Here is a 12,871-nt window from a genome sequence, read left to right on the forward strand (position 1 = left end):
ATTAAACCACGGAGATATCATATAAATATATATATATATATATATATATATATATATATATATATATATATATATATATATATATATATATATATATGAGTAGATGGGTCGTACTTCGTCTGTTTCCTGGCGCCATCTCGCTGATGCGGGAAACGGCGATATAGTATTAATAATATTCATCAGGATCATCTTCCATGAAAGAGTCCCGGCGTGACCCAGTCTAAATACCCTTCAGCAATCCGAGGCTGAGAAACGTCCAGTGGCAGGGAAGTGTGGACTCCTTTTGAGTGAGTTCTTTGGCCAGTTTGTCTGTACTCCCACATGATACAGCCTGGCCCAAGGTGAGTTTTGACTTGCAGTGTAACATGTTGCAGGCGGTGCCTCGTGAGAGAGAGAGAGAGAGAGAGAGAGAGAGAGAGAGAGAGAGAGAGAGAGAGAGAGAGAGAGAGAGAGAGAGAGAACCTGGTTAGCAAAGCGAAATTTAAAGAAAACCAACTCGAAGTCATTATCATGTACTGGTGTAGGGATGACCTGATGGTAGCTGGCACAGAAGCCCTCGCGAGGGGAGGTAAACTTCAGGGCCCTCGAGAGAGAGAGAGAGAGAGAGAGAGAGAGAGAGAGAGAGAGAGAGAGAGAGAGAGAGAGAGAGGAAGAGGCGACCACCCTAGAGACAAACTTCGGACCCTACAGGCAAACTTCAAGGCCCCGAGGACAGAATGACCTAACTTCTTGATGGACTTGTGAATCCGCTTTCCAGCCTATTATGGGAGGGGGGGAAACTCGGGGGAAGTGCTCTCTCTCTCTCTCTCTCTCTCTCTCTCTCTCTCTCTCTCTCTCTCTCTCTCTCTCTCTCTCTCTCACCCAACACATCTGCCAGTCGCCCCTCCCTCCCTCTCCTCGCCCCGCCCCCCTCCCTTCCCTCCCCTTTTATCTCTTTGATCATATCCATTTATAGCCATCCAAGTCTCGTCCAACCTCCCACCCACCATCTCCATCACCCCCCAACCCCACACTCCACCCCACACAACCCCCATTTCTTACGACACAAACCTTCCTTAACCCTCTTCGTCCCCCTCCTCTGTACCCCGTTTTCTTCCCGTACGCCGTTTTCTATCCCCCTCCTTCCTGCATCTGCACCTCGCCTCGCGACAGTAGACTGATCATCTCGGAGGTTGACATACCCTCCACTCCGCTCCAGGCTTCAGGAATCATTCCTGAGTACTGCTGAAACCTCCCTGGGATACTCCTGAAGCCTCCACGGGACATTCCTGAAACCTCCCTGGAACACTCAATGAAGCGTCCCTGGGACACTTCGGAAACCTTCTAGGGACACTCCTGAAACTTTCCTGGGACATCTGAAGCCTCTCTAGGACTCCTGAAGCCTCCCTGGGACACCTAAAGCCTCCATGGGACACCTGAAGCCTCCCTGGGACACCTGGAGCCTCCCTGGGACACCTGAAGCCTCCCTGGGATACCTGAAACCTCCCTGGGACACACCTGAAGCCTCGCCGGGACACCTGAAGCCTCGCTGGGATACACCTGAAGCCTCACTGGGAATCCTGAAACCTCACTGGGACACCTGAAGCCTCCTTGGGACACCAAAAGCTTCACTGGGACACCTGAAGCCTCACTGGGACACCTGAAGCTTCCCTGGGACACCTGAAACCTCCCTGGGGACACACCTGAAGCCTCACTGGGACACCTGAAGCCTCACTGAGACACCTGAAGCTTCCCTGGGACACCTGAAATCTCCCTGGGACACCTGAAATCTCCCTGGGACACCTGAAGCCTCACAGGGTCACCTGAAGCCTCCCTGGGACACCTGAAACCTCCCTGGGACACACCTGAAGCCTCACTGGGTCACCTGAAGCTTCCCTGGGACACCTGAAGCCTTCTTAGGACACAACCTGAAGCCTCACTGGGACACCTGAAGCCTCCCTGGTACACACCTGAAGCCTCACTGGGACACAACCTGAAGCCTCGCTGGAACACCTGAAGCCTCCCTGGGACACCTGAAGCCTCACTGGGACACCTGAAGCCTTCCTGGGACACAACCTGAAGCCTCACTGGGCCACACCTGAAGCCTTCCTGGGACACAACCTGAAGCCTCACTGTGACACCTGAAGCCTTCCTGGGACTCAACCTGAAGCCTCACTGGGACACATCTGAAGCCTCACTGGGTCACCTGAAACCTCCCTGGGACACCTGAAGCCTCACTGGGTCACCTGAAGCCTCCCTGGGACACCTGAAGCCTCCCTCGAACACACCTGAAACCTCACTCGGACACAACCTGAAGCCTCACTGAGATACCTGAAGCTTCCCTGGGACACCTGAAGCCTCCCTGGGACACCTGAAGCCTCACAGGGGCACCTGAAGCCTCCGTGGGACACCTGAAACCTCCCTGGAACACACCTGAAGCCTCACTGGGACACAACCTGAAGCCTCACTAGGACACACCTGAAGCCTTCCTGGGACACCTCTGAAACCTCACTGGGACACACCTGAAGCCTTCCTGGGACACCTCTGAAACCTCACTGGGACACCTGAAGCCTGAAACCTCCCTGGGACACAAACTGAAGCCTCACTAGGACACGTAAAGCCTCCCTGGGACACGTGAAGCCTCACTGGGACACGTGAAGCCTCACTGGGACACGTAAAGCCTCACTGGGACACGTGAAGCCTCACTGGGACACGTAAGGCCTCCCTGGGACACGTGAAGCCTCACTGGGACACGTGAAGCCTCACTGGGACACGTGAAGCCTCCCTGGGACACGTGAAACCTCACTGGGACACGTGAAGCCTCACTGGGACACAACCTGAAGCCTCACTGGGACACGTGAAGCCTCACTGGGACACAACCTCAAGCCTCACTGGGACACGTGAAGCCTCACTGGGACACGTGAAGCCTCCCTGGGACACTTGAAGCCTCACTGGGACACGTGAAGCCTCACTGGGACACAACCTGAAGCCTCACTGGGACACGTGAAGCCTCACTGGGACACAACCTGAAGCCTCACTAGGACACGTGAAGCCTCCCTGGGACACGTGAAGCCTCACTGGGACACACATGAAGCCTCGCTGGGACACGTGAAGCCTCACTGGGACACGTGAAGCCTCACTGGGACACGTGAAGCCTTACTGGGACACGTAAAGCCTCACTGGGACACGTGAAGCCTCACTGGGACACGTGAAGCCTCCCTGGGACACGTGAAGCCTCACTGGGACACACATGAAGCCTCGCTGGGACACGTGAAGCCTCACTGGGACACGTGAAGCTTCACTGGGACACGTGAAGCCTCCTCCTCCCTAAGGTCTTCCCTGGGAGAGGTGCAGGTATAGGAAGGGCGGCCAGGTCAGGTCACGAAGGCAGTCCTTATGAGTTCTACAGCTTCCCATTGGCTGGGGAAGCCCCGGGAAGCCACCACACGACCGCTGACTGGCTGACGACCAGGAGGGGAGCGTCGTTGACCGACGTCGACCAGAAGACGACGGTACGACCCTAGTGCACGACGGTGCGACCCTTGATCACGACGGTTCGACCCTTGAGCACGACGGTACGACCCTTGAGCACGACGGTACGACCCTTGAGCACGACGATACGACCCTTGAGCACGACCGTTCGACCCTTGAGCACGACGGTACGACCCTTGAGCACGACGATACGACCCTTGAGCACGATGATACGACCCTTGAACACGACGGTACGACCCTTGAACACGACGGTATGACCCTTGAGCACGACGGTACGACCCTTGAACACGACGGTATGACCCTTGAGCACGACGTTACGACCCTTGAACACGACGGTACGACCCTTGAACACGACGGTATGACCCTTGAGCACGACAGTTCGACCCTTGAGAACAACGGTTTGAGCACAATGGTATGACCCTTGAGCACGACAGTACGACCCTTGAGCACGACGGTACGACCGTTGAGCAAAACGGTACGACCCTTGAGCACGACGGTTCGACCCTTGAGCACGACGTTACGACCCTTGAGCACGACGTTACGACTCTTGTGCACGACGGTACGACCCTTGTGCACGATGGTACGACCCTTGAGCACGACATTACGACCCTTGAGCACGACATAACGACCCTTGAGCACGACGTTACGACCCTTGAGCACGACAGTACGACCTTTGAGCACGACGGCACGACCCTGACGTATGATAGCCTGGCCTCTGATCTCCCCCTTAGGGGTCAGGTCAAAGGGCAGACCACCCTGATAACTAATTACCAAGTTTGAACTAACTAATTACTGACCACAAGCACTAATGACCTGCCTAATTAATAATCATTTTCGGCCTTATGATCATGATCCAGTAATCCTGTATTCCCCCCTGAAATATGCCATATGCTGTTCCCCGTATTATCTATCGATGGGGTACGCGTCACGATAGATGCAGGCACGTCACGTGACAGAGGAGGTCATGTCACGTGACAGATGCAGGCACGTCACGTGAAGGAGGAGGTCATGTCACGTGATAGATGCAGGCACGTCACGTGACAGAGGAGGTCATGTCACGTGACAGATGTAGGCACGTCACGTGACAGAGGTCATGTCACGTGACAGATGGGGTAGGTATGTCACAAGACAGGTGCGGGTATAACACGTGACGGGTAGAGGTATGTCACGTATCTGGGTGCCGGTGTAACGTTACGTCACGTGGCATGTGTATGGTGCGTCACGTGACAAGTGACGCTGCGTGACGTAACAAAAGTACGGTGCGTCACGTAGCAAGTTACGATTCATCACGTGACTGGTGTACGATGCGTCACGTGGCAGGTCACGATGCGTCACGTGGCAGGTCACGAGGCGTCACGTGGCAGGTGTACGATGTTTCGTGTAACGTACCAACAATACCTCGTGACAGAAGTATCAGCTGTAAAGCGTAACACAATAACTTTCGTTATCAATAAAGAAAATAAAGTTTAAAAAAATGCCCATAGAAATGATGCAAAATTATTCCCTGACTTTTCCCTGACTCAAAGCAATTTTCCCTGACCAATCTATTCAAATCCAGCTGACGGATAGGAAGCAGAGCTGTAACGCCAGGCTGGATATGTGACTGTATCATGTTACGCCAGGCTGGATATGTGACTGTATCATGTAACGCCAGGCTGGATATGTGACTGTATCATGTAACGCCAGGCTGGATGTGTGACTGTATCATGTAACGCCAGGCTGGATGTGTGACTGTATCATGTAACGCCAGGCTGGATGTGTGACCGTATCATGTAACGCCAGGCTGGATGTGTGACTGTATCATGTAACACCAGGCTGGATGTGTGACTGTATCATGTAACACCAGGCTGGATGTGTGACTGTATCATGTAACGCCAGGCTGGATCGCTAACTGTATCATGTAACGCCAGGCTGGATCGCTGACTGTATCATGTAACGCCAGGCTGGATGTGTGACTGTATCATGTAACGCCAGGCTGGATGTGTGACTGTATCATGTAACGCCAGGCTGGATCGCTAACTGTATCATGTAACGCCAGGCTGGATCGCTGACTGTACCATGTAACGCCAGGCTGGATGTGTGACTGTATCATGTAACGCCAGGCTGGATGTGTGACTGTATCATGTAACGCCAGGCTGGATGTGTGACTGTATCATGTAACGCCACGCTGGATCGCTGACTGTATCATGTAACGCCAGGCTGGATCGCTGACTGTATCATGTAACGCCAGGCTGGATGTGTGACTGTATCATGTAACGCCAGGCTGGATCGCTAACTGTATCATGTAACGCCAGGCTGGATCGCTGACTGTATCATGCAACGCCAGACTGGAGCGCTGACTGTATCATGTAACGCCAGGCTGGATCGCTGACTGTATCATGTAACGCCAGGCTGGATCGCTGACTGTATCATGTAACGCTAGGATGGATCGCTGACTGTATCATGTAACGCCAGGCTGGATGTGTGACTGTATCATGTAACGCCAGGCTGGATCGCTGACTGTATCATGTAAGATCAAAAATGCACAGCTTAAGATGAATCGATTCAACATCGTCCAATCAATTCACACTCACATGTTCCAATAACATGGACGAGATATCAAAACTGACCAGCGTACACCTTCCTAAAACCCAACCCAAACTCTACTTTCACCTGATCTGTAAAGTCTCCTAAATGGTCTCACTCCGTTTGCTTCGGATCCCACAGTCATTTTCTTTTTTTTTTTTTCTTTTTACGTCATGGACAAAAGTCCAAATCAAGGCCAGGCCTTAACTGAAATATAGAGAGATTAATGAAAGGGGAAAATGAAGAGACAAGGGAAAGTATTTACGAATGACGGAGAAAGTGAAAAAAAAAAAAACTGCCTTTTAAAATGTGCCAGGTCATAGTTATTGGGAAAGGCATGAGAAGGTAGAGAGTTCCAAACCTTCGAGGTGTGAGGAAAGAAACAGTTATCAAAACGGCCCACGCTTGAGTTGCCAACGGCCGCCACACATGAGACGCAGCAGCTTGCGAGAGTATCTCTTCCATAACCGTACACCAACCTTCCACCCCTCCCCAACCATCCATCACCTTCCCTCAGGCGCCTCTCTCTCTCTCTCTCTCTCTCTCTCTCTCTCTCTCTCTCTCTCTCTCTCTCTCTCTCTCTCTCTCCTCTCTCTCCTTTCATCAGTGCAGGCCACGACTGTTTCTGTCCATGCTATGTCGGCTATTCAACAACAACAAAAAATATATCGTCAGGTTTGGTCTTACGTTAAGAGAAATATCTGCAAGGAAAAAAAATTATGCATCAAGAATTTTTGGTGAGAAATTAAATTTCACGAATATGAAAATTCCCAGACTTTTACCTGACCATGTAAGATTCAAAAAAAGAAAAAAAAAACCCTCCTGACCTTTTTTATTTTCTTTGACCTTTTCAAATCCAAAAAAAATTCCCCCGACAAAATTTGCCTGCCTTTCCCTGGCTGGTTGGCAGATACAGAACCTCCCGTGTTACACCCGGGCGTTCCTCGTCCACAGCTGACGGAGGCCACGCCCTGAGGGAGACAGACGGTGAAGTGAACTTACCTGTCCGTGGTGACGGGGGTGCCCTTGCTCTCGGTGTGAGACCAGCTGACCTGAGTTGACCCCCCCACACAAAGGGGTGATGGAGCTTGACCCCTCCCCCACCGAGATCCTTCACAGCTTCATGTCAACATCACGTCAACATCCCATCATGTTTGTTATACAATCAACATCTTTCCACATGCTTCGTGTCAAACCATCTCCACTCTAAGAATCCACAGTTAATGACTGTTAACTTGGGAATCCACACAGCCCCTTGCGCACTACATCTTGCGGGTCATCACTACATGAATGACATCGTCGTATTCCACAGTCCAAAGAGTCTCACATCGTTGACCAGTTTAAAAGATCAGCGTCTACGGTTTTCTACCGCAAGACTCCTCACCCATGCCACCACGCACGTCTGACAGCACAGGACATAAGAATCATCATTGGTTTATCGCGTGCGGTACACACTGTGATCCCTTTATCATCGGCCAACCTTAATTACGGCCGAGGGAGAGAAAATTATGAACATTTCCTGACCCCTCACTGTCTACTGATGAAGCCATGTCAGGCTTGATATTATCTAGAAAAAGTATTATATATATATATATATATATATATATATATATATATATATATATATATATATATATATATATACACACACACACACACACACACACACACACACACGCACTTGATCGCCTTTTAACTTGTTTGCGAGGAGCGCCAGCAACAGAAGAAGAAAGGCCGCATTCGCTCACGTCCATTCTCTAGCCATCATGTGTAATGCACCGAAACCACTTCTCCCTATCCAAAGACTTTTCCATGCTTTACCCCAGCCGCTTCACAAGCCCTAGTTCAGTCCACTGAGAGCAAGTCGACCCCTATATACCACATCGTTCCAATTCACTCTCCTGCCTTTCACTCACCTGCATGTTCAGGCCCCAATCATTCAAAATCTTCTTCGTTCCATCCTTCCATCTATAATTCGGTCTCCCCCTTCTCCTTCTTCCCTCTACTTCTGACACATATATCCTTTTGGTCAACCTCTCCTCACTCATTCTGTCCATATGTGCATACCATTTTAGCATATCCTCTTCAGCTCTCTCAACCACACTATGTTCATTACCAAATCTCTCTCTTACCTTTTAATACGTCCAAGATCAAACCACCTCACACCACATATTGTCCTCAAAATTTCATTTCCAGCACATCCACCCTCCTCCGCATATCCTCACCTATAACCCAATTCCGCCCTCCCAGATGACCTTTCATTTTACACATTTTTTCATCGTTCCCAGAACCTTCGCCCCCTTACTCACCCTATGACTCACATCCGCTTCAATGGCTCCAGTTGCCGCTATGTCCACTCCCAGATATCTGAAACCCTTCACTTCCTTCAATTTCTCACCATTCAAACTCACACCTCAGCTAACCTATCACTCTAACCTTGTAAACCTAATATCCTAATATTTACTCTCAACTTCCTCCTTTCACCCACTCTCCTAAACTCAGTCACCAACTTCCGCAGTTTCTCACTTGAATCAGCCGTCAGTGCTGTATCAACAGCAAACGACAACTGACTCGCTTTCCAGGCTCCTTCATCTCCTACAGACGTGTATGCACACTTCTCCAAGACTCTTGCATTTACCTCCCTAACCACCACATCCAAAAACAAACTAAACAGCCATGGTGACATCACATATTCCTGGCACAGACCAATCTTCACTGGGGATCATTCACTCCTCTCTTCCTACTCGTACACATGCCTTACATCTTTGACAAAAACTTTTCACTGCTTCTAGCAGCTTACCTCCCACTCCATATACTCTGGAGACCTTCCACAAGGCATCTATATCAACCCTATCGTATGCTTTATCACGTTCCAAAAATTCTACATAAAAATCGCTCTGTTTAAGTATTTCTCACTCACGTTTTAAAGCAAACACCTGATCCACACATCCTCTTCCACTTCTGAAACCACAATGTTTCCCCCAGTCTGATGCTCTGCACATGCCTTCACCCTCTCAATTAATATTCTCCCATACAACTTAAAAGGTACACTCAGCAAACATACATTTCTGTTGTTTGAATACTCACCGTTGTCGCCCTTGCCTTTGTACAATGGCTCTATACATGCATTCTGCCAGTCCTCAGGCGCTTCACCATGATCCACACATACAGTGATAATCATAATTAACATATCAACAACACAGTCACCCACTTCCTTAATAAATTCAACCGCAATACCATCCACTCAGCCACATTTCATCTTACACAAAGCATTCACCACCCATTCTTTATTTACCAAACCACTCTCATGGTATGACTCTCGCTTCGCATACCATCCCATGCCAAACACCCTACATCTGCCAGTCTATCATCAAACACATTCAAAAGTTTTTCAAAATATCAGATCCAGCTACATTTTACTACTTCCCCATTTGCCCCTTTCACCGATGTTCCCATTCATTCTGTTTTTCGCACACTGTTAACTTCCTTCCATAACATCTTCATATTCTCCCAGAAGTTCCCTGATACTCGCTCACTCCAACTCTCCCATATCCTCTTTTTCAACCCATGCACTTTCCTCTCTACTCCAGCAGCTTTCTCTTATACATCTCCCAATCGTTTGCACTCCTTCCCATTTAGTATCTCCTATATACCTCACTCTTTCTTTCATTAGCAACTTTACCCCGTCATTCCACCACTCACTACCCTTTCTAATCTGCACCTCACACGGGCCACACGCATCTCTCGCACATGATAGCACCACTTCCTTAAATACCTCCAATTCCTCACCCACTCCTTTAGCTACGCTAGACCTCCACTTTTGCCATTCTACACTGAATCTCTCTTGGTAGTTACTCACCAAGGTCTCTTTTACGAGCTCACTTACTATCACTACTCTGTTCTCATCCACACTGTTTCCTCTCTTCCGAATACCTTAACAAATCTTCACAACAGCCTCCACAAGACAATGATCAGACATCGCACCACCTCACCCTCACAGCACATTAACATCCAAAAGACTCTCTTTTGCATGCCTATTAATTAGCATGTAATCCGATACTACTCACTGACCATCTCTCGTGTTCACATACGTATAATTGTGTATAATCCCTCTTTTCAAACCAGGTAATCCCAGTCACCAGTCCTTTTTTTCTGCAGCAACTCCACAAGCTGTTCACCAGTTCCATTCTTAATACTGAATACCCTACATTCCCCAATTGCCACATTACCCGCCTTGTATGCATACACACACACACACACACACACACACACACACACACACACACACACACACACATATATATATATACATATATATATATATATATATATATATATATATATATATATATATATATATATATATATATATATATATATATATATATATATATCAATTCACCACAAAGACTCGACAACTTCATACTGAAACAAAGATCCTACCAGCGCAGTTCCACCTCAACATACTCAGCACTCAGTTCTATATAACAATACTAGGTCGACCTCTTCCACCCACGCCACTCCATAACTAACCAACTCACAACTAGAAATAAAAAAACTTCCCCTCGCCTCACACTTCAGTAACCTCTACTCACAAATCACCCCCATCCCGACAACAACAACAAATATAATACTGACCAAACATACATAATAAAATAACCCGGCAAGTTCCGAAAGATTAAACCCCCACTTCAAGTACCTACCATTTATAAACCAGTAAGAAACCGCGCTCCCCGTGTATTTAAAAATGAGTCACACTCTCCCACTTACGTCCTGGACCTCACCCAACGATATAAACACCGTATCAGCATATCCCAAGACCCAACTACCGTACAGAAGACACTGAACACTTATTGCTTAATTACCCTGCACTTTGTGCACACACAGACCCAACCACACATGATAAACTTTATGACCTTCAGATCCGACCGTTGGACGTGGCCTGCTTCCTCAGTGCTGCAGGAGCCTTATAATGATATAAGAGGGTCTCTTGGGGCAGGGGAGAATGAATAATAACCCCATATATCGTGCGTGTCGTAGAAGGCTACTAAGAGGGGTGGAAGCGGGGGTGGACTGGAAATCCTCTCCTCCTGTATTTACCTTTCAAAGTAAGGAAAAGAAGAGCTAAAATAATAATCTTTTTTCGTCTAAGGCTCAGTCATCTATTCTGGACGGAAACTAGTTCAGAAAACAACTGTATATATATGTATATATATATATATATATATATATATATATATATATATATATATATATATATATATATATGTGTGTGTGTGTGTGTGTGTGTGTGTGTGTGTGTGTGTGTGTGCAATCTTCTTTAGACCTGTACATGCATCTCTTTGAAATCTGGTACACTAAACACAACGCCGTGTCCATTAATTCCTACAAACTCCATCTATATTCATCAACTTGGAAAAGAGAGTTCAACAATAATCAGCAATTTCAACCCTACCTCAGCCTGTCACGTTTTCTTTCGTTCAAAAAAATTATTTCCTGTCACTTGTATCTCTCGTTCTCCTTCACTACTTCACCCACCGATTGTCTGTTCCATTCCCAATTTGGCCTCATTTCACCCTGAAAATCTATTAATTTCAGATGACACTATAATATCGTACGTACATTATACATATCGGTCGCACAGGCTGATATATATCAAATGTCATTTGCGAGTGAATACAATTTCTCCTAAGTCTGCCATTAAAGGTAATTATACACGAATTGTTTTACAATTGCCACTTTTATGAAAGTTCCCTCTACTTATATGTTACTTACTAAAATAATAAGTGAAATTCAGAATATAAACACACATATATGAGTGCCAGAAGGGCTCAAAAACTATCAACTCTAAAACGTAAACACAGAAATGCTTCGAAGACTCCCAGCGAACTTGCGCATTTTCATCAAATATATTTAAATCAAGTAACCACAACTTCGCATTCCACTCTATTAGACTTAAATTTTACTAAAAGAAGCTGCATGAATTATTATAAAACATCAGAACCCCGTCGTATTATCATTTTTTTGACATTTTATGTAATCAAATCACACCACAAGGTCTTGACGCGGGCGAAGGAGCACGGACGCGTGTGCCTCCCTTCCCGCCCGGCGCCCAGCGCAGACTGCCGCTCGCTATGGCTTTGCCCTACTCCTCTGGTCAAACCTGCAGTTGCCACCTACTCAATCTCCTGCCGAAGGAACTTGCAAATCATACATTATCATAATCATTTTAGAGGAGGGTAACAACAGCGTCCTCGCTCGCCATGCATATGCTTTCTTTTACTAAGTCATTATCTAATCACCCCAGGACCCCTTCCTAGTGCTTCCCAGGACCTCTTTTCCAAGGGCTCCTGCAGCTTAAAAGATGCGCTACACTCAGCTGCAGGGTTAGGATGACCCTAATAAAAGTGAAAAGTGCTTTAACGAGACGGTATTCAGTTTCGCCAATGATATACCTCCTTATAAAAATGGCTTCATTAATGCAGTAAAGTTAACTCTCTTTCTCTCTCTCTCTCTCTCTCTCTCTCTCTCTCTCTCTCTCTCTCTCTCTCTCTCTCTCTCTCTCTCTCTCTCTCAAGATATCCTGAGCCATGATGAGGCAAATGAGCAATATTTCATGAGTTCTTGTCAAGTCAGGGAACATGGGCGACCAACAGACCCTCCTGCTGTGTTACATACAACACACTATCCCAACATGTTCTACTGGGTCTTAATTACCCAACACTTGCTTTCCCTCCGCCACTCTCACATCTCATCCAACAGACGCGTGATATCTTGCGATCATCATGCAAGGTTTACTTTTAGATATCGGGAGACTGCATTAAGACATCACATC

General features: G+C 47.5%; 1 protein-coding gene across 7 annotated transcripts in view; it reads right to left on the minus strand.

The window, feature by feature from the left end:
- Nucleotides 1-12,149, minus strand: part of LOC139766023 (uncharacterized) — a 423,019-nt gene extending 410,870 nt beyond the window's left edge. For 6 of the 7 annotated variants that reach the window (XM_071694136.1, XM_071694137.1, XM_071694132.1 and 3 more), the window contains exons 1-2: nucleotides 12,088-12,149; nucleotides 7,039-7,516 (exon numbers count right to left, since the gene is read on the minus strand). The gene's annotated coding sequence lies outside the window, so the exon portion shown is untranslated. The remainder of the gene's footprint in view (nucleotides 1-7,038; nucleotides 7,517-12,087) is intronic. The other variant, XM_071694131.1, reaches the window with a different exon arrangement.
- Between the last annotated feature and the right edge of the window lie 722 nt (nucleotides 12,150-12,871).

Source organism: Panulirus ornatus, chromosome 56, assembly GCF_036320965.1.
Source record: "Panulirus ornatus isolate Po-2019 chromosome 56, ASM3632096v1, whole genome shotgun sequence".
NCBI lineage: Eukaryota > Metazoa > Arthropoda > Malacostraca > Decapoda > Palinuridae > Panulirus > Panulirus ornatus.